Raw genomic sequence first — 23,462 nt, 5'->3', positions numbered from 1 at the left:
GGTGTGGGGGTTTTGGTTAGGAGTAGCAGGGTGGAGGTTTGTAGCTACACAGTGATTGAGGAGGGGCGGTGCCTGTTAGTGGTTATAAAAGTATGTGGTGTGAATGTGCGTGTAATTAATGTGTATGCGTCTGCAAAAAAGGAAGAGAGAGTGGAGTTGTTTGAGAGAATTAAACTGTTTTTGCCAGGTAGGGAACATATTGTGTGGGTGGGGGATTTTAACTGTGATACTAGAGGGGATTTGGATGTGTCTGGGAATGTGCTAAAGTCTGTACTCACTGATTTTGGATTGAGGGATGTAGTGCACCTGTGTGGTGTTAACCCTATAGTAGATACTTATTATGCGGATAGTGGGAGACACAGCAGTAGAATTGATATGATTTTTGTTTCTAAGGGGGTGATGGGTAAGGGATATATGCAAATGAAGGTAGGATATTCTGATCACGAGTGCATTAAGTGTGAGTTGGTCTGGGATGAGGATTGTGGGAGTGGGAGGGGTTTATGGAAATTGAATGTGAGTTTGTTGGATGATGAGAGTGTTTGTGGAAAATATGTGGATACATATAGGTTTTGGTGTGAGAAAAAAGGTGATTTTGTGGATATAATAACATGGTGGGATTGGGTTAAAGAAAGAACACGTGTGTTTTTTAGAAAGGTTGGTTATAGGAAAGCTGTGGAGAGGAGGAAGAGGTATGAATGTTATAATATAAGGTTGAATTTTCTCCAGAAGGTTAAAAAGAGAGGTTGGAGTGTGGATGAGGAGATTGATTGTGTGAAAAATGAGATGAGGGAATGGTTGTTAGAAAAAGGTAGAAAGATTATGTATCAGTCAAAATTAGATAAATTGGAAAAGGGGGAAAAATGTTCTAGGTATTTTTTCAAAAAAGTAGTGGGGAAAAAGGAGGATTTGGTGAGAGTTTATGATAAAAATGGAAGGGTGGTGAAAGGAAAAGCAGTGTTTTCTGTGGTTGAAAGTTTTTATAAAGAATTGTATGCAGTGAAAGAGATTGATAGGGACTTGGAGGCTGAAGTGGTGAGTATGATTGAAAATAGGGTGGAAGTAATTGAATATGCAAATTTGATGAGAAACATTGAGGAGGATGAAGTAAAGAGAGTGTTGGATAGTATGGCTGTGAATAAGACCCCAGGGGATGATGGGTTACCGATGGAATTTTACATAAAAATGTGGGATGTGATTAAGGATGATATGGTGCAAGTTTATAAATTTATGTGGGAGAATGGTAGGATGGTTGAAAGTATGAAAAGTGGGGTGGTGGTTTTGATTTATAAGAAAGGGGATGTGAATGATGTTAAAAATTGGAGGCCGATTACTTTGTTGAATGTGGACTATAAGGTGTTTGCTAAGCTGATTGCAAATAGGATGAGAGATGTGATTGGTCAGGTGGTTGGGGAGGAGCAAGTGTGTGGAGTGCCGGGGAGGAGGATTAGTGAGAATTTGTGTTTGCTGAGAGATGTGATATGGGATAGCATGGAGAGGAAACAAGTATTGAATGTTCTGTCAATTGATTTTGAAAAGGCTTTTGATCGTTTGGCGCATGATTTTTTATTTAGAGTTTTGGTAAGAATGGGTTTTCCTAGTGACTTTGTGAATGTTGTAAGAGTGTTGTATAAGAATGTGTATAGTAAGATTCTCATTAATGGATGGGTTGGTGGTGAGATAAGTGTGGGTTCCGGTGTGAGGCAGGGGTGTCCCCTGTCTCCGATTGCCTTTATTTGTGCGATTGAGCCTTTATTACAGATGTTTCGGAAGGATAAATGTATGAGAGGTGTGAAGATTCCTGGTTGTGGTGGGAAAGAAGTAAAAGTATTAGCATACATGGATGATGTGTGTGTGATTTGTGAATCCGATGCTGCGGTAAGGCGTGCAAAATTGTTAGTTGCTTTGTTCTGTGGGGCATCTGCATTTAGAGTAAATTGGGATAAGAGTGAATGTAAGAGGTTTGGGAACATTGGGAGGAGAGAAGATTTAGGTGTAAAATGTGTGGAAGGAGCGATTCAGATTTTGGGGGTGAAATTTGATGAAAAATTGGATGGGAATGAAAGTTGGGAGGATGTTGGTAAAAAAATTATTAAGAAAATGAATTTCTGGCGTTTGAGAGAATTGTCTTTTGCTGGGAAGATTCTGGTGATTAAAAGTGTGATTTTACCAATTTTGTTGTATGTTGCTTTTGTCTTTCCGCCAGGGTCTATGATGCTGAGAAGATTGAATAGAGTGCTGATGGTATTTTTTTGGGGTTCTAAGATGGAGAGAGTGAAGAGAGAGACTGTGAGGAAAAGTGTAAAGAATGGGGGAATGGGGTTTCCTAATATTGAGGTATATTTGGGAGTGAATAGTGTGTTTGCAGTAAGAAGGATGATGGGAGGTGATTGGAAATTTGCATGTATGGTAAGATATCTGAGTGGGAGTGTGTTATGCAGATTAGGATGGATAGGGAGAGATTTAAGAGTGCCGTATGCACTTATATGTCCAAAGTGGTATCTGTATGTGGAAAAGTTTTTGAAAAGCTATGAGTTGTTGAGGAAGGGTGATGTGTTGAGAAATAAAAAAGAGATGTTGAGATGTATTGAAGGAAAAGAAGTGCAGTGTCCTATAAATATGGTGAGAAGGGTGAATGTAGGGAGAGTATGGAAGAGTTTGGAAACGGATGGGATAACAAATAGACAGAAAGAGATTGTATGGCAAAGTATGCATGGAGCGTTGCCTGTGAGAGAGTTTCAAAGAAATCGTGGGATTGGGAGGAGTGAAGCATGTCCAAGAGTGGGGTGTGGAGGGTGTGAAAGTATTTTACATTTATTCTGGAATTGTGATGTGGCTCAGGAAGTGTGGAAGGGTGTGAGTCCTTTGTGTAAAGAGGTGGTTGGGGTTAAAAAACTGACGTTTGAGGTAATAATGTTTGGGTTGGGAATGTTAGATAGGAAAAAACAGAGGGTGTGGTGTATTATGTTAGCAATCATTAAAGAAGTTTTGTGGGATGTAAGGAATTTGTATGTCTTTAGAAGAAAGGAAGTGACGGTAGAAGGGTGTTTGAGGATGATTTTGGATAGAATGTATGTGGTATATTTGTCGGACAAGAAAAGGTTTGGGGAAGCAGATGCAGAGGGTATTTGGAAATTTTTGAAGTGGAGGTATGTAGTTAAAGTATAAATGGTGGGTGGAGTGAAGGGTTTAGACTAAGGTGATGGGATTGTATGCCTTTTTTGTTTAATTGTAAATGTAAATAAATATGTTTAAAAAAAGAAAAATCATTGACCCGATGATGAGCTTAAAGAAACGCACTAAATACAGAGTGTAAGTTTGGTGAAAGTGTTTGAGGTGCAAAAAATATAATGAACTTATATTTTTACCTCTGAGGGTTAAAAAAAAAAAAAAAAAAAAAAAAAATCTGTTCTTATCAGTTTAATATCTGATACGTCCCCTATCTGGGGACCATATATTAAATGGATTTTTAGAACAGGGAGATGGAAATAGAGCTTGCTCTGTCCACTCCACGCATTGACCTGGTATTGCAGTATTTCCAGGACCGGTGCACCCTTCCCTTATGTGTTGACTAAAATCAGATTCCAAAAGTGCTATTTGTGTTTGCTATTGTTTTTGTCTTTCTGATGGGATCTCCCCTTTTAATCCCATTATTTCAACACCTGTTGGACAATGCATTTGTACAGTCATGTGTGATAATGAGCTCATTTATTAAATGCAATTAATTAATACATTGCCACCTCTTGTTGTGTGTGTGTGTGTGTGTGTGTGTGTGTGTGTGTGTGTGTGTGTGTGTGTGTGTGTGTGTGTGTGTGTCTTCTGTGTTTCTGTGTTTCCGGCATTTCACATTGGAACAGCTCATTCACCTTCCTTGTCTTCTCTCCGCCCTCCCTTTTAGGTAGGTTAAAGAGCTGCACCTGAGCCAGCCACTGATTGATTGATGCAGCACCACAGTCAAATAGTGGAGTGGAGTAGGGGGAACAGCAAACAGCCATTAAAGCAGCCCGCCCGCCACAATGGACCTACCTGTGTACACTAGATGGATGTGATGGAATGTACTGTCGTCCCTACATTTCCAAGAAGAAGTAAGAATTGCAGTTGCAACAAACCCTTGCTTGCCTACAAAGAGAGCAGCAATTTGGATTTGTTACTATGTTACCTGGAAGAATAACAAACTGTGCAAGGATGGAGGTTGTAGGAGCAAAGAGAAGTTGTCTGTAAAGTTGGTGGATGCCTATTTTCCATTTTGCAGTCCCTTGTCTCCCTCTTGTGGCCTCCTGGAGGCAAATAAATGTGCAAAAAAAAGACAGCCTGGCGGCCGGCTGTTGCAGTGTTGCCCTCTCAGGCAACACTGAGTGACTGACTGAGCCGCACCGTCTTATATAAAGTTCAGACGGAACTTTGCACGTGTCATAGTGGAGCCCTCAGGATTCCAGAGCCAGCTTTCTGACATCATAATGGGGCCTGCCTCAGAGATAAAAGCCTGGGCCCAGGCAGTGTTGGTCAGTGCTGCTCAGCAGGCAGCACTGGACTGGACTGGACTGGATTACAGCTGATACAAGGTGTGAAGGAACAAGGGGTGGCTGTGGGCATGCACTTGCTGCCGCTGCCAGTGTTTATCTGCATGGCAGGAGGGCATTTGGGCGTTGCCAGGAAGGCGTTTTTATGTAGATTCCTCCTCTTTCAGCACTGCATTGTGGTGCAAGCAAAAGAAGCAAATCCTGTGTAGCTTCCTCTCCGGCCTTTATTCACCTCCCTCCCGCTTAGTAGCTGTAAATGTGTGTGAGCCTGCAGGGCCCCATGGAATTGCCTAGGAGTAGGCTGAATCAATCGCTGCAAGGGGTGAACAGCAGTATGGGACAGGCTCGGGCAAGGCAAGGGCCGCTCGGGTTATCGCTTCTCGGCCTTTTGGCTAAGATCAAGTGTAGTATCTGTTCTTATCAGTTTAATATCTGATACGTCCCCTATCTGGGGACCATATATTAAATGGATTTTTAGAACAGGGAGATGGAAATAGAGCTTGCTCTGTCCACTCCACGCATTGACCTGGTATTGCAGTATTTCCAGGACCGGTGCACCCTTCCCTTATGTGTTGACTAAAATCAGATTCCAAAAGTGCTATTTGTGTTTGCTATTGTTTTTGTCTTTCTGATGGGATCTCCCCTTTTAATCCCATTATTTCAACACCTGTTGGACAATGCATTTGTACAGTCATGTGTGATAATGAGCTCATTTATTAAATGCAATTAATTAATACATTGCCACCTCTTGTTGTGTGTGTGTGTGTGTGTGTGTGTGTGTGTGTGTGTGTGTGTGTGTGTGTGTGTGTGTGTGTGTGTGTGTGTGTCTTCTGTGTTTCTGTGTTTCCGGCATTTCACATTGGAACAGCTCATTCACCTTCCTTGTCTTCTCTCCGCCCTCCCTTTTAGGTAGGTTAAAGAGCTGCACCTGAGCCAGCCACTGATTGATTGATGCAGCACCACAGTCAAATAGTGGAGTGGAGTAGGGGGAACAGCAAACAGCCATTAAAGCAGCCCGCCCGCCACAATGGACCTACCTGTGTACACTAGATGGATGTGATGGAATGTACTGTCGTCCCTACATTTCCAAGAAGAAGTAAGAATTGCAGTTGCAACAAACCCTTGCTTGCCTACAAAGAGAGCAGCAATTTGGATTTGTTACTATGTTACCTGGAAGAATAACAAACTGTGCAAGGATGGAGGTTGTAGGAGCAAAGAGAAGTTGTCTGTAAAGTTGGTGGATGCCTATTTTCCATTTTGCAGTCCCTTGTCTCCCTCTTGTGGCCTCCTGGAGGCAAATAAATGTGCAAAAAAAAGACAGCCTGGCGGCCGGCTGTTGCAGTGTTGCCCTCTCAGGCAACACTGAGTGACTGACTGAGCCGCACCGTCTTATATAAAGTTCAGACGGAACTTTGCACGTGTCATAGTGGAGCCCTCAGGATTCCAGAGCCAGCTTTCTGACATCATAATGGGGCCTGCCTCAGAGATAAAAGCCTGGGCCCAGGCAGTGTTGGTCAGTGCTGCTCAGCAGGCAGCACTGGACTGGACTGGACTGGATTACAGCTGATACAAGGTGTGAAGGAACAAGGGGTGGCTGTGGGCATGCACTTGCTGCCGCTGCCAGTGTTTATCTGCATGGCAGGAGGGCATTTGGGCGTTGCCAGGAAGGCGTTTTTATGTAGATTCCTCCTCTTTCAGCACTGCATTGTGGTGCAAGCAAAAGAAGCAAATCCTGTGTAGCTTCCTCTCCGGCCTTTATTCACCTCCCTCCCGCTTAGTAGCTGTAAATGTGTGTGAGCCTGCAGGGCCCCATGGAATTGCCTAGGAGTAGGCTGAATCAATCGCTGCAAGGGGTGAACAGCAGTATGGGACAGGCTCGGGCAAGGCAAGGGCCGCTCGGGTTATCGCTTCTCGGCCTTTTGGCTAAGATCAAGTGTAGTATCTGTTCTTATCAGTTTAATATCTGATACGTCCCCTATCTGGGGACCATATATTAAATGGATTTTTAGAACAGGGAGATGGAAATAGAGCTTGCTCTGTCCACTCCACGCATTGACCTGGTATTGCAGTATTTCCAGGACCGGTGCACCCTTCCCTTATGTGTTGACTAAAATCAGATTCCAAAAGTGCTATTTGTGTTTGCTATTGTTTTTGTCTTTCTGATGGGATCTCCCCTTTTAATCCCATTATTTCAACACCTGTTGGACAATGCATTTGTACAGTCATGTGTGATAATGAGCTCATTTATTAAATGCAATTAATTAATACATTGCCACCTCTTGTTGTGTGTGTGTGTGTGTGTGTGTGTGTGTGTGTGTGTGTGTGTGTGTGTGTGTGTGTGTGTGTGTGTGTGTCTTCTGTGTTTCTGTGTTTCCGGCATTTCACATTGGAACAGCTCATTCACCTTCCTTGTCTTCTCTCCGCCCTCCCTTTTAGGTAGGTTAAAGAGCTGCACCTGAGCCAGCCACTGATTGATTGATGCAGCACCACAGTCAAATAGTGGAGTGGAGTAGGGGGAACAGCAAACAGCCATTAAAGCAGCCCGCCCGCCACAATGGACCTACCTGTGTACACTAGATGGATGTGATGGAATGTACTGTCGTCCCTACATTTCCAAGAAGAAGTAAGAATTGCAGTTGCAACAAACCCTTGCTTGCCTACAAAGAGAGCAGCAATTTGGATTTGTTACTATGTTACCTGGAAGAATAACAAACTGTGCAAGGATGGAGGTTGTAGGAGCAAAGAGAAGTTGTCTGTAAAGTTGGTGGATGCCTATTTTCCATTTTGCAGTCCCTTGTCTCCCTCTTGTGGCCTCCTGGAGGCAAATAAATGTGCAAAAAAAAGACAGCCTGGCGGCCGGCTGTTGCAGTGTTGCCCTCTCAGGCAACACTGAGTGACTGACTGAGCCGCACCGTCTTATATAAAGTTCAGACGGAACTTTGCACGTGTCATAGTGGAGCCCTCAGGATTCCAGAGCCAGCTTTCTGACATCATAATGGGGCCTGCCTCAGAGATAAAAGCCTGGGCCCAGGCAGTGTTGGTCAGTGCTGCTCAGCAGGCAGCACTGGACTGGACTGGACTGGATTACAGCTGATACAAGGTGTGAAGGAACAAGGGGTGGCTGTGGGCATGCACTTGCTGCCGCTGCCAGTGTTTATCTGCATGGCAGGAGGGCATTTGGGCGTTGCCAGGAAGGCGTTTTTATGTAGATTCCTCCTCTTTCAGCACTGCATTGTGGTGCAAGCAAAAGAAGCAAATCCTGTGTAGCTTCCTCTCCGGCCTTTATTCACCTCCCTCCCGCTTAGTAGCTGTAAATGTGTGTGAGCCTGCAGGGCCCCATGGAATTGCCTAGGAGTAGGCTGAATCAATCGCTGCAAGGGGTGAACAGCAGTATGGGACAGGCTCGGGCAAGGCAAGGGCCGCTCGGGTTATCGCTTCTCGGCCTTTTGGCTAAGATCAAGTGTAGTATCTGTTCTTATCAGTTTAATATCTGATACGTCCCCTATCTGGGGACCATATATTAAATGGATTTTTAGAACAGGGAGATGGAAATAGAGCTTGCTCTGTCCACTCCACGCATTGACCTGGTATTGCAGTATTTCCAGGACCGGTGCACCCTTCCCTTATGTGTTGACTAAAATCAGATTCCAAAAGTGCTATTTGTGTTTGCTATTGTTTTTGTCTTTCTGATGGGATCTCCCCTTTTAATCCCATTATTTCAACACCTGTTGGACAATGCATTTGTACAGTCATGTGTGATAATGAGCTCATTTATTAAATGCAATTAATTAATACATTGCCACCTCTTGTTGTGTGTGTGTGTGTGTGTGTGTGTGTGTGTGTGTGTGTGTGTGTGTGTGTGTGTGTGTGTGTGTGTGTGTGTCTTCTGTGTTTCTGTGTTTCCGGCATTTCACATTGGAACAGCTCATTCACCTTCCTTGTCTTCTCTCCGCCCTCCCTTTTAGGTAGGTTAAAGAGCTGCACCTGAGCCAGCCACTGATTGATTGATGCAGCACCACAGTCAAATAGTGGAGTGGAGTAGGGGGAACAGCAAACAGCCATTAAAGCAGCCCGCCCGCCACAATGGACCTACCTGTGTACACTAGATGGATGTGATGGAATGTACTGTCGTCCCTACATTTCCAAGAAGAAGTAAGAATTGCAGTTGCAACAAACCCTTGCTTGCCTACAAAGAGAGCAGCAATTTGGATTTGTTACTATGTTACCTGGAAGAATAACAAACTGTGCAAGGATGGAGGTTGTAGGAGCAAAGAGAAGTTGTCTGTAAAGTTGGTGGATGCCTATTTTCCATTTTGCAGTCCCTTGTCTCCCTCTTGTGGCCTCCTGGAGGCAAATAAATGTGCAAAAAAAAGACAGCCTGGCGGCCGGCTGTTGCAGTGTTGCCCTCTCAGGCAACACTGAGTGACTGACTGAGCCGCACCGTCTTATATAAAGTTCAGACGGAACTTTGCACGTGTCATAGTGGAGCCCTCAGGATTCCAGAGCCAGCTTTCTGACATCATAATGGGGCCTGCCTCAGAGATAAAAGCCTGGGCCCAGGCAGTGTTGGTCAGTGCTGCTCAGCAGGCAGCACTGGACTGGACTGGACTGGATTACAGCTGATACAAGGTGTGAAGGAACAAGGGGTGGCTGTGGGCATGCACTTGCTGCCGCTGCCAGTGTTTATCTGCATGGCAGGAGGGCATTTGGGCGTTGCCAGGAAGGCGTTTTTATGTAGATTCCTCCTCTTTCAGCACTGCATTGTGGTGCAAGCAAAAGAAGCAAATCCTGTGTAGCTTCCTCTCCGGCCTTTATTCACCTCCCTCCCGCTTAGTAGCTGTAAATGTGTGTGAGCCTGCAGGGCCCCATGGAATTGCCTAGGAGTAGGCTGAATCAATCGCTGCAAGGGGTGAACAGCAGTATGGGACAGGCTCGGGCAAGGCAAGGGCCGCTCGGGTTATCGCTTCTCGGCCTTTTGGCTAAGATCAAGTGTAGTATCTGTTCTTATCAGTTTAATATCTGATACGTCCCCTATCTGGGGACCATATATTAAATGGATTTTTAGAACAGGGAGATGGAAATAGAGCTTGCTCTGTCCACTCCACGCATTGACCTGGTATTGCAGTATTTCCAGGACCGGTGCACCCTTCCCTTATGTGTTGACTAAAATCAGATTCCAAAAGTGCTATTTGTGTTTGCTATTGTTTTTGTCTTTCTGATGGGATCTCCCCTTTTAATCCCATTATTTCAACACCTGTTGGACAATGCATTTGTACAGTCATGTGTGATAATGAGCTCATTTATTAAATGCAATTAATTAATACATTGCCACCTCTTGTTGTGTGTGTGTGTGTGTGTGTGTGTGTGTGTGTGTGTGTGTGTGTGTGTGTGTGTGTGTGTGTGTGTGTGTGTCTTCTGTGTTTCTGTGTTTCCGGCATTTCACATTGGAACAGCTCATTCACCTTCCTTGTCTTCTCTCCGCCCTCCCTTTTAGGTAGGTTAAAGAGCTGCACCTGAGCCAGCCACTGATTGATTGATGCAGCACCACAGTCAAATAGTGGAGTGGAGTAGGGGGAACAGCAAACAGCCATTAAAGCAGCCCGCCCGCCACAATGGACCTACCTGTGTACACTAGATGGATGTGATGGAATGTACTGTCGTCCCTACATTTCCAAGAAGAAGTAAGAATTGCAGTTGCAACAAACCCTTGCTTGCCTACAAAGAGAGCAGCAATTTGGATTTGTTACTATGTTACCTGGAAGAATAACAAACTGTGCAAGGATGGAGGTTGTAGGAGCAAAGAGAAGTTGTCTGTAAAGTTGGTGGATGCCTATTTTCCATTTTGCAGTCCCTTGTCTCCCTCTTGTGGCCTCCTGGAGGCAAATAAATGTGCAAAAAAAAGACAGCCTGGCGGCCGGCTGTTGCAGTGTTGCCCTCTCAGGCAACACTGAGTGACTGACTGAGCCGCACCGTCTTATATAAAGTTCAGACGGAACTTTGCACGTGTCATAGTGGAGCCCTCAGGATTCCAGAGCCAGCTTTCTGACATCATAATGGGGCCTGCCTCAGAGATAAAAGCCTGGGCCCAGGCAGTGTTGGTCAGTGCTGCTCAGCAGGCAGCACTGGACTGGACTGGACTGGATTACAGCTGATACAAGGTGTGAAGGAACAAGGGGTGGCTGTGGGCATGCACTTGCTGCCGCTGCCAGTGTTTATCTGCATGGCAGGAGGGCATTTGGGCGTTGCCAGGAAGGCGTTTTTATGTAGATTCCTCCTCTTTCAGCACTGCATTGTGGTGCAAGCAAAAGAAGCAAATCCTGTGTAGCTTCCTCTCCGGCCTTTATTCACCTCCCTCCCGCTTAGTAGCTGTAAATGTGTGTGAGCCTGCAGGGCCCCATGGAATTGCCTAGGAGTAGGCTGAATCAATCGCTGCAAGGGGTGAACAGCAGTATGGGACAGGCTCGGGCAAGGCAAGGGCCGCTCGGGTTATCGCTTCTCGGCCTTTTGGCAAGATCAGGTGTAGTATTTCTGCATCTGGTTTTGTTGGGAGGTGTCCGGGGTACCCTGCTCCTTGGCCTTGGGGGATCGTCTCTTTTCACAGAGAGACTTCACCCCCTTGCTGCTATTTGGGGAGTGGGCTTAGCCCCCGGACAACGAGTTGCGATCGCGCCTTACCCAAGAGGTCAACCGGCCTTGAGGCGTTTTTCTAAGAGCGTTCCGAGGGCGTTTATCGGGCTTCGTAGGTGTCTGGGGTACCCTAATCCTTGGCCTTGGGGGAGGGTTCCACTTAATTGTGGAATCTGAGCCCTTGCTGCTATAAGGGACAGGCTTAGCCCCCAGGCACTGAAAATGCCATATACATTTGGATTTGCATCCGGGGACACCCGGTTGCGCCAGTCCGTCCGCATCGAGGTGGAAGAAGGCCATCGCCAGCGGAAGAACCTTCGCTTCATTGTGGAGGTGATTCTGCTGGACTTCCTGGGGCTCAAGCGGGCGGACATCCTGTGTCTCAACGACCAGGAAAGCCGCGGTCGGTACACCGTATCCTTTACGGCCGCGGCATGTTGCGACAACATGCACAAAAGATTGTCTGATGCGGACCAGAGTGAGGAGCGGCTAAATGGACTGAACTTTTTATTCCTCTACGGGGAGGAAGAAGTCCCGCTCGTGATGTGCATGTTCAGTCCATTTGTCTCAGAGTGTGACATTGAAACCTTCCTCAGTCGTTACTGCAGGGAGGTCCGCTTCTCACATAAAATCTTGAACACCCAGAGCTTCTGGAATGGCAAAAGAAAATATTGGGTGAAGTTCCGCCAGGATCCCAATGGCATTGGAGGCTTACATCACCCACCCCAGAACTTTGCCATTGGGAAGAATCGAGGATTCCTATTTTACCCCCAGATGCCAATAGCCTGCCGGAACTGCTTGAGATATGGCCACACCAGAGAACATTGTGACCGGCCCCACGTGGTGCAGTGTAACAGGTGTGGCCAGGTTGGACACGTAGCGGCAAAATGCAGTTCCGAGGTGTTGTGCAATCTGTGCGGCATGACTGGGCATGCTTTTAAAGATTGCCCCCGCAGAGCGAAATCTGGGCCACCCAGACCAGGGCCAGAGCGGCAGTTTGCAACATGTGCAGACGCCGCTGGTAATGCCCCAAAACGAGCATTGACGACTGAGGGGTCCAGGCCAAAGTCCTTCACAGCTCCATCGGGGGGCCCACCGATGTCAGCCTCGAGGGACGGCCATAGGGATTCCACCGGGTCCAGGCAGAGCAGGAGGAATTCTGACTCTGCTGGACATAAGTTGACCGGCACCTCTGCAAACAGGTCCTCTGCTCCGCCTGCAGTGGACCCTGTTGAGGCAGTGGTTAGCGACAGGCGTCGTGGCTCCGTAGGTTCTGCAGTAGGACCTGACGCCTGTCCCAAGAGTGTGGGCATGGAGCGGAGACACTCTGTGTCAGACGAGGGCTCCATTAAGAAAACCCTAAAATATGCTGGATTGGAGCCTCGTTTTGACCATTTCCGGTCAACGGGGGGGTCGGAGCAAAGTTCCTCCACTGCGGTTGTGGAGGGGCTTGCGATGAAGGCTCCCCGTAAGCAGGCAAAGGTTGCCAAGAGCGATGGGACCTCACAGGCCCCTGTGCAGCTGCCCAGGAAGGACATCAGCGATATCTTCAGCCAGGGGCCAGAGATGGGTGAGAGCGACTTCGAGGAGATGGATAGGAGCCATTCTGCAAAGAGACAGCGAGAGGAAGAGGAGTCCGGAGTTCGGAGGAAAGCTGCCTATCGGAGTTCGGATGAGAGCAGTGTGGGGGTTGGAGCCGCCCACGTATCTGGCTCTGACCCTACCAACATCCAAGATTTATTGACCCCTCAAAAAGGGGGTCCAGACTCGCAGCTGATCTCCGAGTACGACTCTTCTGGTTCGGACCCTGACCTCAACTAAGACTATGTTGGTTCCTATCAAAGTCGCCTCACTAAATGTGAGGTCCCTAAAGAGCCCTGTCCGCAGGACTGCTTTATTTTCATTTTTAGAGACTGTGGACTTTGACCTTTGCCTGCTTCAAGAATGTGGAATCCCTAATGACTTGGAATATCAAGATTTAAAGATGGACTGGAAACTAGGCCCCTCAGTCTGGTCTGGTGGAAATGACTGTCGCTCTGCGGGGGTTGGATTGCTCTGCCGAGGTCGTTTTATCTCCATCCAAACAGTGACTGAAATCATGCCCGGCAGAGCTATTTTAATACATTTGCTTTTTAATGGAACTTTAATTCGTGTTTTAAACGTTTATGCCCCTCCTACCAAACAGGAGAGGGCAGAACTATTAGAGATTTTACCATTGTTTTGTGTTGGGTCTACCCCCCTGCTGGTGGGTGGTGATTTTAACTGTGTGCGAGATGGAGAACACCGCCAGGGTGGGGATTTTAATCGAAAAATTGACCGTACTTCTTACCTGCTCAAGAATTTTATTGGTGATTTTAAATTGAAAGATTGCTGGAGGGAACTCTTGCCTGCGGACCCAGGCCCCACCTGGTCCAATGGAAGAGTGAGCTCCAGAATTGATTTTATTTTCACTTCTAATAGTTTTATTCCCAAAAAATGTTTGCTTTTAACAAATATTTTATCTGATCACAAGCTCCTTTCAGTGCACCTGGAGCTAGAGGGAGAGCAAAAAGCTTGTAGGGGTCCCTGGAGACTAAACACCACACTCCTGGAGGACCCCATCATTAAAGAGGAGTTTGTGCGGACCTACCAGTGTTGGCAGTCCCATAGAGCGCCCAGTCAGCCTATGCTACACTGGTGGGAGGGCATTAAACCCAAAATCAGAGCTTTTTTTATTCGAGCAGGTAAGAAGAAAGCAAAAGAGAAAAAACAATGGTTTTATGTTCTTAATAAACGTTTACATGTACTTTTTAAATTGAAGGAGATTGGTATGGATGTTGATGATGATATCTTAAATCTTAAAGCTGAAATAAAATATGCCATAGAAGAGAAAGGGAAACAAATAATTTTTAATTCACATGTAAAGCACCTCGAGGATGGCGAGAAGTGTTCCCGGTTCTTCTTCAAAAAGGTAATGGATAAACGAGATGTCATTTTAAACCTTGAAGGAGAAACCACTATGGTCGGCATTTTAAATTCTGCTTTTAATTTCTACCAATCTCTTTTTAACAAGAAAAATATTGATCCTTCCTTTTTAGAACATGTTCTTAATTCCCTTGATGCCAAGCTAGATATTTTAGACCAGGAAGTTTTATCCCGTAATATTACCTTGGAGGAACTTTTATTTGCTTTTAAAAGTTTTTCTAATGGGAAAGCTCCTGGGGAAGATGGTCTGCCCATCGAATTTTATCATGCTTTTTGGGAAATTTTAAAGAATGACATGTTTTTATTGTATAAGGAAGTTTTTATTACTGAAGAGCTGCCCCCTTCCTGGAGGAGGGGGATTGTGTCCTTAATTTTTAAAAAAGGTGAGAGGGACCAGTTAAAAAACTGGCGCCCTATTACTCTTTTAAACGTTGATTGTAAAATTTTAGCTAAACTAATAACAATCCGTTTTAAACCTTTTATTCATAAATTAATCCATCCAAACCAGGTATGTGGGGTACCTGGGAGGTCAATTACTGAGTCCCTGAATATTTTACGTGACATCATTTGGTATTTTAAAGAAAGGGGTCAAAGCCTTGCTATTTTATCCTTAGATTTCGAGAAGGCTTTTGACCGGGTCTCCCATGAATATCTTTTTATGGTTCTTAAAAAGATGGCTGTTCCTGAAATTATTTTAACACGTATTAAGCTTTTATATCGATCCTGTTTTAGCCAAATTTCTATCAACGGATTTTTAACTAAAGGTGTTCCTCTTTTATCAGGGGTGAAACAGGGGTGCCCGTTGTCTCCGCTCCTTTTTATTTGTGCCATAGAACCTCTGTTCACCCTAATAAGAGATGATAAAGTCATCAGAGGCGTGCCCATACCTGGAGGAAGGGGGAACCAGGTAAAAATCCTAGGCTATATGGATGACGCCACCGTCCTATGCCCAGACGCCGCTTCTATGAGACGGGCATTGAGGAACACCGGCTTTTTTTGTGAAGCCTCTGGTTTTAAATTAAACGTTGATAAGTGTGACTGTTTTTATACTGGTGTATGGGATTCCTCTGTGACACCAGGAGTTAACATGCAGCAGGATCAGATAAAAATTTTAGGAATTGTTTTTAATCAAGAAAACGATGGGAGACCCAATTGGGATTCAGTAATTGCCAAAATGGAAAAAAAGGTTTTAATGTGGAATTTGAGAAATCTCACCATGGAGGGAAAAGTTTTAATAATTAAATCTGTTTTATTACCCATAATGCTTTATGTAGCTATGGTTTTCCCTCCAACAATTTTATATATTAAAAAAGTGACCAGGATCTGTTTTATGTTTTTATGGGGTTCCAAAATGGAAAAACTAAAACGTGATTTTATGTACAGATGTAAGGACAATGGCGGGAGAGATGTTCCTAACCTTTTTAACTTCTTTTACATTAAATACTTTTGCTTCTGTTTTAAAATGTATAATTCTGATGGTATTTTTAGCTACTTTTTAAAGTACGCTACGGGCATGATTTTTAAACGATGGTTTCGTGTCCCTTTGAATTCTCCTGTGCTTCTGTGTCCCCCAAAACAATATGCGGTGCTCGAAAAAACTGTCAGGCTCCTAGGTCTCCAAGAATTGGAGCCTGACATATTGGGGGACCAGAAAAAAGTGTCACTCTCCTGTAGGCGGCAGGAGGATACACTGGCAGTTTCAAATTTCTCACAGGCAAGGTCCAAGGTGGTGTGGCGGAACGTTTTCGGGAAATTTATGGCAAATGTGCACAAGGACCTTGCCTGGGCAATCGTTCACCAGTGCCTCCCTACTCGTGAATTCCAGCATAGGCGAGGACTGGTGGCGAGAGCCAAGTGCCCGAGAGACAGGTGTGGTGACGACGAGACGATAATGCACCTGTTTTGGAACTGCCCATATGCACAGGAGGTTTGGAGGAAGGTAGGCCCATTGCTGAAATGGGCCTGCGGTCTTAAAGATCTTAAATTTGAATACGTGTTTTATGGTCTTTTTAACTGCCCAAGTTTTAAACAGCAAATGGTCTGTTGGATCATTTTAAACTGTTTTAAGAATGCCATTTGGAAGGTTAGGAACATTCTGCTTTTTAAACATGATTTTATTGACGTTAAAAATTGTGTGAAATATGCCCTAAGTGAAATGTATATTTATTATCTTAGGGACAAAAAGCAGCTAGGGGTAAAAGAAGCAACATCCATGTGGTGTTTGCAAATGTGGAATACCATAACATTGTAAATAAAAATGGTTTTATTCTTTTATGTCTTTTATGCCCTGTATAAATTTTATCCTGCTATTGTTCTGTACTTTTATTATAACATCTGTATTAATGGTCTTATTATTATTACTTTTGTATTCATTTAAATGTATGAATATTCATGTATTATGCTGTTGATTTTATCTTGTGGTTTCAATTTTAAAAAAAAGTCTGTAAAATATATTATTTTTGCCAATAAAAAACTTTGTTGAAACCTTATCTGTTCTTATCAGTTTAATATCTGATACGTCCCCTATCTGGGGACCATATATTAAATGGATTTTTAGAACAGGGAGATGGAAATAGAGCTTGCTCTGTCCACTCCACGCATTGACCTGGTATTGCAGTATTTCCAGGACCGGTGCACCCTTCCCTTATGTGTTGACTAAAATCAGATTCCAAAAGTGCTATTTGTGTTTGCTATTGTTTTTGTCTTTCTGATGGGATCTCCCCTTTTAATCCCATTATTTCAACACCTGTTGGACAATGCATTTGTACAGTCATGTGTGATAATGAGCTCATTTATTAAATGCAATTAATTAATACATTGCCACCTCTTGTTGTGTGTGTGTGTGTGTGTGTGTGTGTGTGTGTGTGTGTGTGTGTGTGTGTGTGTGTGTGTGTGTGTGTGTGTCTTCTGTGTTTCTGTGTTTCCGGCATTTCACATTGGAACAGCTCATTCACCTTCCTTGTCTTCTCTCCGCCCTCCCTTTTAGGTAGGTTAAAGAGCTGCACCTGAGCCAGCCACTGATTGATTGATGCAGCACCACAGTCAAATAGTGGAGTGGAGTAGGGGGAACAGCAAACAGCCATTAAAGCAGCCCGCCCGCCACAATGGACCTACCTGTGTACACTAGATGGATGTGATGGAATGTACTGTCGTCCCTACATTTCCAAGAAGAAGTAAGAATTGCAGTTGCAACAAACCCTTGCTTGCCTACAAAGAGAGCAGCAATTTGGATTTGTTACTATGTTACCTGGAAGAATAACAAACTGTGCAAGGATGGAGGTTGTAGGAGCAAAGAGAAGTTGTCTGTAAAGTTGGTGGATGCCTATTTTCCATTTTGCAGTCCCTTGTCTCCCTCTTGTGGCCTCCTGGAGGCAAATAAATGTGCAAAAAAAAGACAGCCTGGCGGCCGGCTGTTGCAGTGTTGCCCTCTCAGGCAACACTGAGTGACTGACTGAGCCGCACCGTCTTATATAAAGTTCAGACGGAACTTTGCACGTGTCATAGTGGAGCCCTCAGGATTCCAGAGCCAGCTTTCTGACATCATAATGGGGCCTGCCTCAGAGATAAAAGCCTGGGCCCAGGCAGTGTTGGTCAGTGCTGCTCAGCAGGCAGCACTGGACTGGACTGGACTGGATTACAGCTGATACAAGGTGTGAAGGAACAAGGGGTGGCTGTGGGCATGCACTTGCTGCCGCTGCCAGTGTTTATCTGCATGGCAGGAGGGCATTTGGGCGTTGCCAGGAAGGCGTTTTTATGTAGATTCCTCCTCTTTCAGCACTGCATTGTGGTGCAAGCAAAAGAAGCAAATCCTGTGTAGCTTCCTCTCCGGCCTTTATTCACCTCCCTCCCGCTTAGTAGCTGTAAATGTGTGTGAGCCTGCAGGGCCCCATGGAATTGCCTAGGAGTAGGCTGAATCAATCGCTGCAAGGGGTGAACAGCAGTATGGGACAGGCTCGGGCAAGGCAAGGGCCGCTCGGGTTATCGCTTCTCGGCCTTTTGGCTAAGATCAAGTGTAGTACTTTAGGGTATTGCCTTGTTTCTTGGTCAGGAGGTGCCCTGGTACCCTTTTCCTTGGCCTGGGGGGATCGTTTCTCTTAGGAGAGACTTCACCCCTCTGCTGCTATTGGGGAGGAGGATTAGTCCAGGGCAACGGGGAGCGATCACCTGCCTGGTACTTCGGTACTGAAGGTATTCTTTGGAGATTGCTGGAATTCGTTTGGAGCAGGATGGAGGAAATTCCCGAATATATGCGTACCAGGAATGCTGTCCGGTTTTTCGTGGAGGAATCTGAGCGACAAAGGAAGGATCTGGAGTTCATCACAAAGGTTCTTTTGTTGGATTTCTTTCAGCTGGAGAGATCATGCATTTTGGCGGTGATGGACTATCCGAGGAGAGGGTGCTTTGACGTTACCTTCGCCACAGAAGAAATTTATGCTGTCTTTTTAGAACGCTTGAAGGAAGGTAAAAGGGACCCAAGACTTGTGGGTGTGAAGGTAACACCACATTTTGTGCCAAACAAAAAGTTGGTGGTTGTAAAAATGTTTTCGCCTTACGTGGATGAAGAGGACATTAAGTTATTTCTCAATAAGTTTTGTGAGGAGGTGGTGGGAAAGGGGAAAGTGTTTAACCCTTTTGGATTTTGGACTGGGAAGTGGAAATTTCTTTGTAAATTTGTGAGAATTGGTGAATCTAGAAACCTATTGTTTCCTCCAGCGCGGTTCAAGATTGGAAGTGCGTGTGGAAATTTATTTTTTCTTGGAATGGATATGTTTTGTTTGAATTGTAAAGAGTATGGTCATGAGAGAGAAGCCTGTGAGAAAGTAATGTGTACAAAATGTCTGCAAGAGGGACATAAGTATAATGAATGTCAGAAAGGGAAAGTATGTAATATGTGTGGAGAGGAGGGGCACATATTCAAATCGTGCCCAAAGAAAAGCAAACGTGAGGTACAAGAGGAAAATAAGAAGATAGTCAAAAGAAAGGAAGCGGAAGTTAGTTTGGAAGAAGGCAAGCTTCATAAATTGGAAGGAAGTGGGCAAAGTGATGAGAAAAAAAGGAAAAAAGCAGAGAGAAAGAAAAAAAGTGTCATTTCAGAAGAGGAAAGAGCAGAAAGAGACAGGTTATTGGAAGAAGTAGAGCAGTTACGTAGTAAAATTAATTTTGAAAAAATGCGGAGGAGGGTGCGGCTCTGTGTAAGAGAAAATTTACCAGGGTTTCTTGAAAGGTATGGTGTGCCAACATGGTTAACGTGCATTGTAAACTGTGAGTGGGATGGTAATGATTTGCAGGAACATCTAGTGGATATGTTAGGAACTATTGCTGTTAAAAAAGGAATGTTTTTTTGATTTCTTAAGGAAAAAAAAGGAAAGAGGAAAACAAAAATTAATTGTACGTTTTCAGTTTTCATTGTGATGATCTAAGTCTTTTTTATTTTGAATTTTATGATTTTTAAGACGTGATCTGAATGAATTAAAAAAAAAAAAAAAAAAAATCTGTTCTTATCAGTTTAATATCTGATACGTCCCCTATCTGGGGACCATATATTAAATGGATTTTTAGAACAGGGAGATGGAAATAGAGCTTGCTCTGTCCACTCCACGCATTGACCTGGTATTGCAGTATTTCCAGGACCGGTGCACCCTTCCCTTATGTGTTGACTAAAATCAGATTCCAAAAGTGCTATTTGTGTTTGCTATTGTTTTTGTCTTTCTGATGGGATCTCCCCTTTTAATCCCATTATTTCAACACCTGTTGGACAATGCATTTGTACAGTCATGTGTGATAATGAGCTCATTTATTAAATGCAATTAATTAATACATTGCCACCTCTTGTTGTGTGTGTGTGTGTGTGTGTGTGTGTGTGTGTGTGTGTGTGTGTGTGTGTGTGTGTGTGTGTGTGTGTGTGTGTCTTCTGTGTTTCTGTGTTTCCGGCATTTCACATTGGAACAGCTCATTCACCTTCCTTGTCTTCTCTCCGCCCTCCCTTTTAGGTAGGTTAAAGAGCTGCACCTGAGCCAGCCACTGATTGATTGATGCAGCACCACAGTCAAATAGTGGAGTGGAGTAGGGGGAACAGCAAACAGCCATTAAAGCAGCCCGCCCGCCACAATGGACCTACCTGTGTACACTAGATGGATGTGATGGAATGTACTGTCGTCCCTACATTTCCAAGAAGAAGTAAGAATTGCAGTTGCAACAAACCCTTGCTTGCCTACAAAGAGAGCAGCAATTTGGATTTGTTACTATGTTACCTGGAAGAATAACAAACTGTGCAAGGATGGAGGTTGTAGGAGCAAAGAGAAGTTGTCTGTAAAGTTGGTGGATGCCTATTTTCCATTTTGCAGTCCCTTGTCTCCCTCTTGTGGCCTCCTGGAGGCAAATAAATGTGCAAAAAAAAGACAGCCTGGCGGCCGGCTGTTGCAGTGTTGCCCTCTCAGGCAACACTGAGTGACTGACTGAGCCGCACCGTCTTATATAAAGTTCAGACGGAACTTTGCACGTGTCATAGTGGAGCCCTCAGGATTCCAGAGCCAGCTTTCTGACATCATAATGGGGCCTGCCTCAGAGATAAAAGCCTGGGCCCAGGCAGTGTTGGTCAGTGCTGCTCAGCAGGCAGCACTGGACTGGACTGGACTGGATTACAGCTGATACAAGGTGTGAAGGAACAAGGGGTGGCTGTGGGCATGCACTTGCTGCCGCTGCCAGTGTTTATCTGCATGGCAGGAGGGCATTTGGGCGTTGCCAGGAAGGCGTTTTTATGTAGATTCCTCCTCTTTCAGCACTGCATTGTGGTGCAAGCAAAAGAAGCAAATCCTGTGTAGCTTCCTCTCCGGCCTTTATTCACCTCCCTCCCGCTTAGTAGCTGTAAATGTGTGTGAGCCTGCAGGGCCCCATGGAATTGCCTAGGAGTAGGCTGAATCAATCGCTGCAAGGGGTGAACAGCAGTATGGGACAGGCTCGGGCAAGGCAAGGGCCGCTCGGGTTATCGCTTCTCGGCCTTTTGGCTAAGATCAAGTGTAGTATCTGTTCTTATCAGTCCTTGTAAGGATAGATAGCTCGGAGAACCACTGGGGGCTATAAACACTAGCTTAGCGATCCAAGAGCGTTCCAGACGAAGCCGGCGACGAACTGCGGAGAAGAACCAGCGAAGACGACGATCCAGAAGGGAGAAGCCGCCATCGAGGAAGAAGCTCCGGGAGATCGCTGCCGGGAAGAAGAAGGAGAACTTCGGAGAAGAGCCGCTGCTGAAGGGGATCTTCGAAGAAGCTCGGCCGCAGAAGAAGAAGCTCGACGAGGAACCGCTGCGGAAGAAATTTCGTGGAAGAACCTCGGCCAGCAAGGAGAAGATTTGCATAGCTCCGCCCCCTTCGGGAAAGAGCTATCGAAGATCCTCCCCAAGCGACAGGAACAGCTGGAAGAAGCCATGGCCTCAACCAGCAACCCTGCCACCCAGAAGGAGAAGGCTGATGGACCAGGTGAGCCGGCCCAGGCCAGGACATCTCCTCCTGAAGCCTCCTCAAGCCAACAGGCCACCAGGAAGCCGAACCAGGCTGCTCCAACCCTGGAGCCCTGGATGAAGCAGACGGTGGCCCTGAAGCTCAAGGAGGTGGACGGGAGAGTGCCGGACATGACGGAAGAAGTGTTCTGCCAGAAGATGCTCCTGGATCAGGGCTTCGCTAAGCCGGAGACCATCAGTATCCAGGCCTTCATGACCGGGATGTTCTTCGTGACCTTCGCTTCGATCAACATCTGCAGAAGGTACTGGGAGATGGTGAAAGCGGCGAGGCCTGAATCCCCTTTCTCTCGCTTTGTGGGCAACTGCCCTGTCCAAAGAGAGGAAAGGCGGGTGACGGTCTCAATGCGGAACCCACACACCCCCGGCAAAGACATCACCACGCTCCTGAAGCGGTTCTGCACAGTGGTGAGGGAACCCACCCACATCCTGAACGGACTCGGCTTCTGGACTGGCAAGTGGTCGGTAATCGTCCGACTGAACAAGGATTCGAGCGCGGAAGACGGCCTCCAGCACCTGCCCCAGTCATTCTCGCTGGGCAACTCCTACGGCCTCATCTATTACCCGGACATGCCGCAGATCTGCAGGAGATGCAGCAAGAAGGGTCATTCGGTGAAGGACTGCAAGGAGGACGCCTGCAAGAACTGCCGGGTAACAGGACACGAGACCAAAGACTGCCCGAAACGGACAATGTGCAACCTCTGCGGACAAGCAGCCCACTCTTACAAGGACTGCCCGAAGAGGGATCGATCCTGGGCAACTGTAGCAGCGAAAGCTCCAGCCAGAGGGAACCCCGCCCCAGCCAGAGCTCCAGCGGCACAGAAGACCGGGAAAAAGAAGGATGGTAAGAAGACGACAGTCCCTCCCCCCCCTCTCCCGGCCCTCCCTCGCCCTACCCTTCCCACCCTCCCTCGCCCGGCCCTCCCCACCCCCCCGTCCCCAACCCCTGTCACCCCCACTGAGGCTCTCACCTTCTCCTACCCACCCATCTCAGTGGTCCTGTCACCTGCACCTCTCCCAACCCAGCCTCCCTTCTCCCCAGCTCCAGCAGCACTAACATCTTCCCCTCCAGCTGCTGGAGTCCTCTCCCTGGAGGATTTTCCCCCTCTTGTCTCCTCAGGTGCCATCCAGAGGAAGAGAAAGGTGAGGGACAGCCCAGCTGCTGAGTCCTCAAAGAGACAAGTCGTGGAAATCTGCGAAGATTCCCTTGCGCAGCAGGAGGAAATGGAGCAGATGGTGGAGGAACTCGTGTCTGAACCTGAGGTCATCGACTTCACAACAGACATCCAGGTGGCTACAATCCTGGAACAATTTTTGTCAGAGGGCCTGCTGGATCTTCCGGACCCGCCAGGCTCCAGAGAGGAGGATCCGCCCGACCGGACTGGTAACTAAGGTGTATCGTTTGCACTAACCTTCTTTATTCTCCCCCATGGCTGCTAAACTTAACATCTTTAGCCTCAATGTGAGGAGTGTTAGAGATAGGACTAGATGTCAGATGGTGCTAACTTTTCTTTCCAAGCAGTCGAGTGATGTATTTATGCTGCAGGAATGTACTCTCCCCTCTTCCAGGTCATACCATCATCTGGCCAGGCAGTGGACCCATGGCCCGTCCTACTGGTCTGGTGGGGGCGACTGTAAGTCTGCAGGGGTTGCCATCCTGATTAGGGGAAGCGTATTTACTGTTGACTCTGTCCAGGAGCTCGTCTGCGGCCGCTTGTTGGTCGTAGACGGTTCCTGGGCGGGAGAGCCGATTAGGCTCATCAACGTGTACGCTCCCCCTATGAAGGCTGAGCGCCTGGAACTATTCCAGACCCTGCGGACCCAGCTCGCCACCACTAGGG

The 23,462-nt window shown here is 46.2% G+C and overlaps 6 non-coding genes and 3 pseudogenes across 6 annotated transcripts; all 9 read left to right on the top strand.

Annotated features, from left to right (window-relative positions):
- The first annotated feature begins 3,355 nt into the window (after positions 1 to 3,355).
- LOC142654001 (U2 spliceosomal RNA) lies at positions 3,356 to 3,555 on the top strand. Its single transcript, XR_012848823.1, has one exon. It is a non-coding gene; the product is annotated as a U2 spliceosomal RNA (small nuclear RNA).
- Positions 3,556 to 4,889: 1,334 nt separating this feature from the next.
- LOC142653471 (U2 spliceosomal RNA) lies at positions 4,890 to 5,080 on the top strand. Its single transcript, XR_012848401.1, has one exon. It is a non-coding gene; the product is annotated as a U2 spliceosomal RNA (small nuclear RNA).
- A 1,340-nt stretch (positions 5,081 to 6,420) lies between these two features.
- LOC142653470 (U2 spliceosomal RNA) lies at positions 6,421 to 6,611 on the top strand. The gene has a single exon (XR_012848400.1). It is a non-coding gene; the product is annotated as a U2 spliceosomal RNA (small nuclear RNA).
- Positions 6,612 to 7,947: 1,336 nt separating this feature from the next.
- Positions 7,948 to 8,138, top strand: LOC142653469 (U2 spliceosomal RNA). Its single transcript, XR_012848399.1, has one exon. It is a non-coding gene; the product is annotated as a U2 spliceosomal RNA (small nuclear RNA).
- Positions 8,139 to 9,476: 1,338 nt separating this feature from the next.
- LOC142653468 (U2 spliceosomal RNA) lies at positions 9,477 to 9,667 on the top strand. Its single transcript, XR_012848398.1, has one exon. It is a non-coding gene; the product is annotated as a U2 spliceosomal RNA (small nuclear RNA).
- Positions 9,668 to 16,558: 6,891 nt separating this feature from the next.
- On the top strand, positions 16,559 to 16,750 carry LOC142653951 (U2 spliceosomal RNA). Its single transcript, XR_012848787.1, has one exon. It is a non-coding gene; the product is annotated as a U2 spliceosomal RNA (small nuclear RNA).
- Positions 16,751 to 18,088: 1,338 nt separating this feature from the next.
- On the top strand, positions 18,089 to 18,199 carry LOC142654638 (U2 spliceosomal RNA; annotated as a pseudogene).
- Positions 18,200 to 19,549: 1,350 nt separating this feature from the next.
- Positions 19,550 to 19,752, top strand: LOC142654022 (U2 spliceosomal RNA; annotated as a pseudogene).
- A 1,340-nt stretch (positions 19,753 to 21,092) lies between these two features.
- LOC142654504 (U2 spliceosomal RNA) lies at positions 21,093 to 21,194 on the top strand (annotated as a pseudogene).
- The last annotated feature ends 2,268 nt before the right edge of the window (positions 21,195 to 23,462 follow it).

The sequence above is a fragment of the Rhinoderma darwinii genome, chromosome 5 (assembly GCF_050947455.1).
Source record: "Rhinoderma darwinii isolate aRhiDar2 chromosome 5, aRhiDar2.hap1, whole genome shotgun sequence".
Classification (NCBI taxonomy): Eukaryota; Metazoa; Chordata; class Amphibia; order Anura; family Rhinodermatidae; genus Rhinoderma; species Rhinoderma darwinii.
Note: the sequence above shows the minus strand (reverse complement) of the source record. Positions and strands in the feature narration are given on the sequence as shown.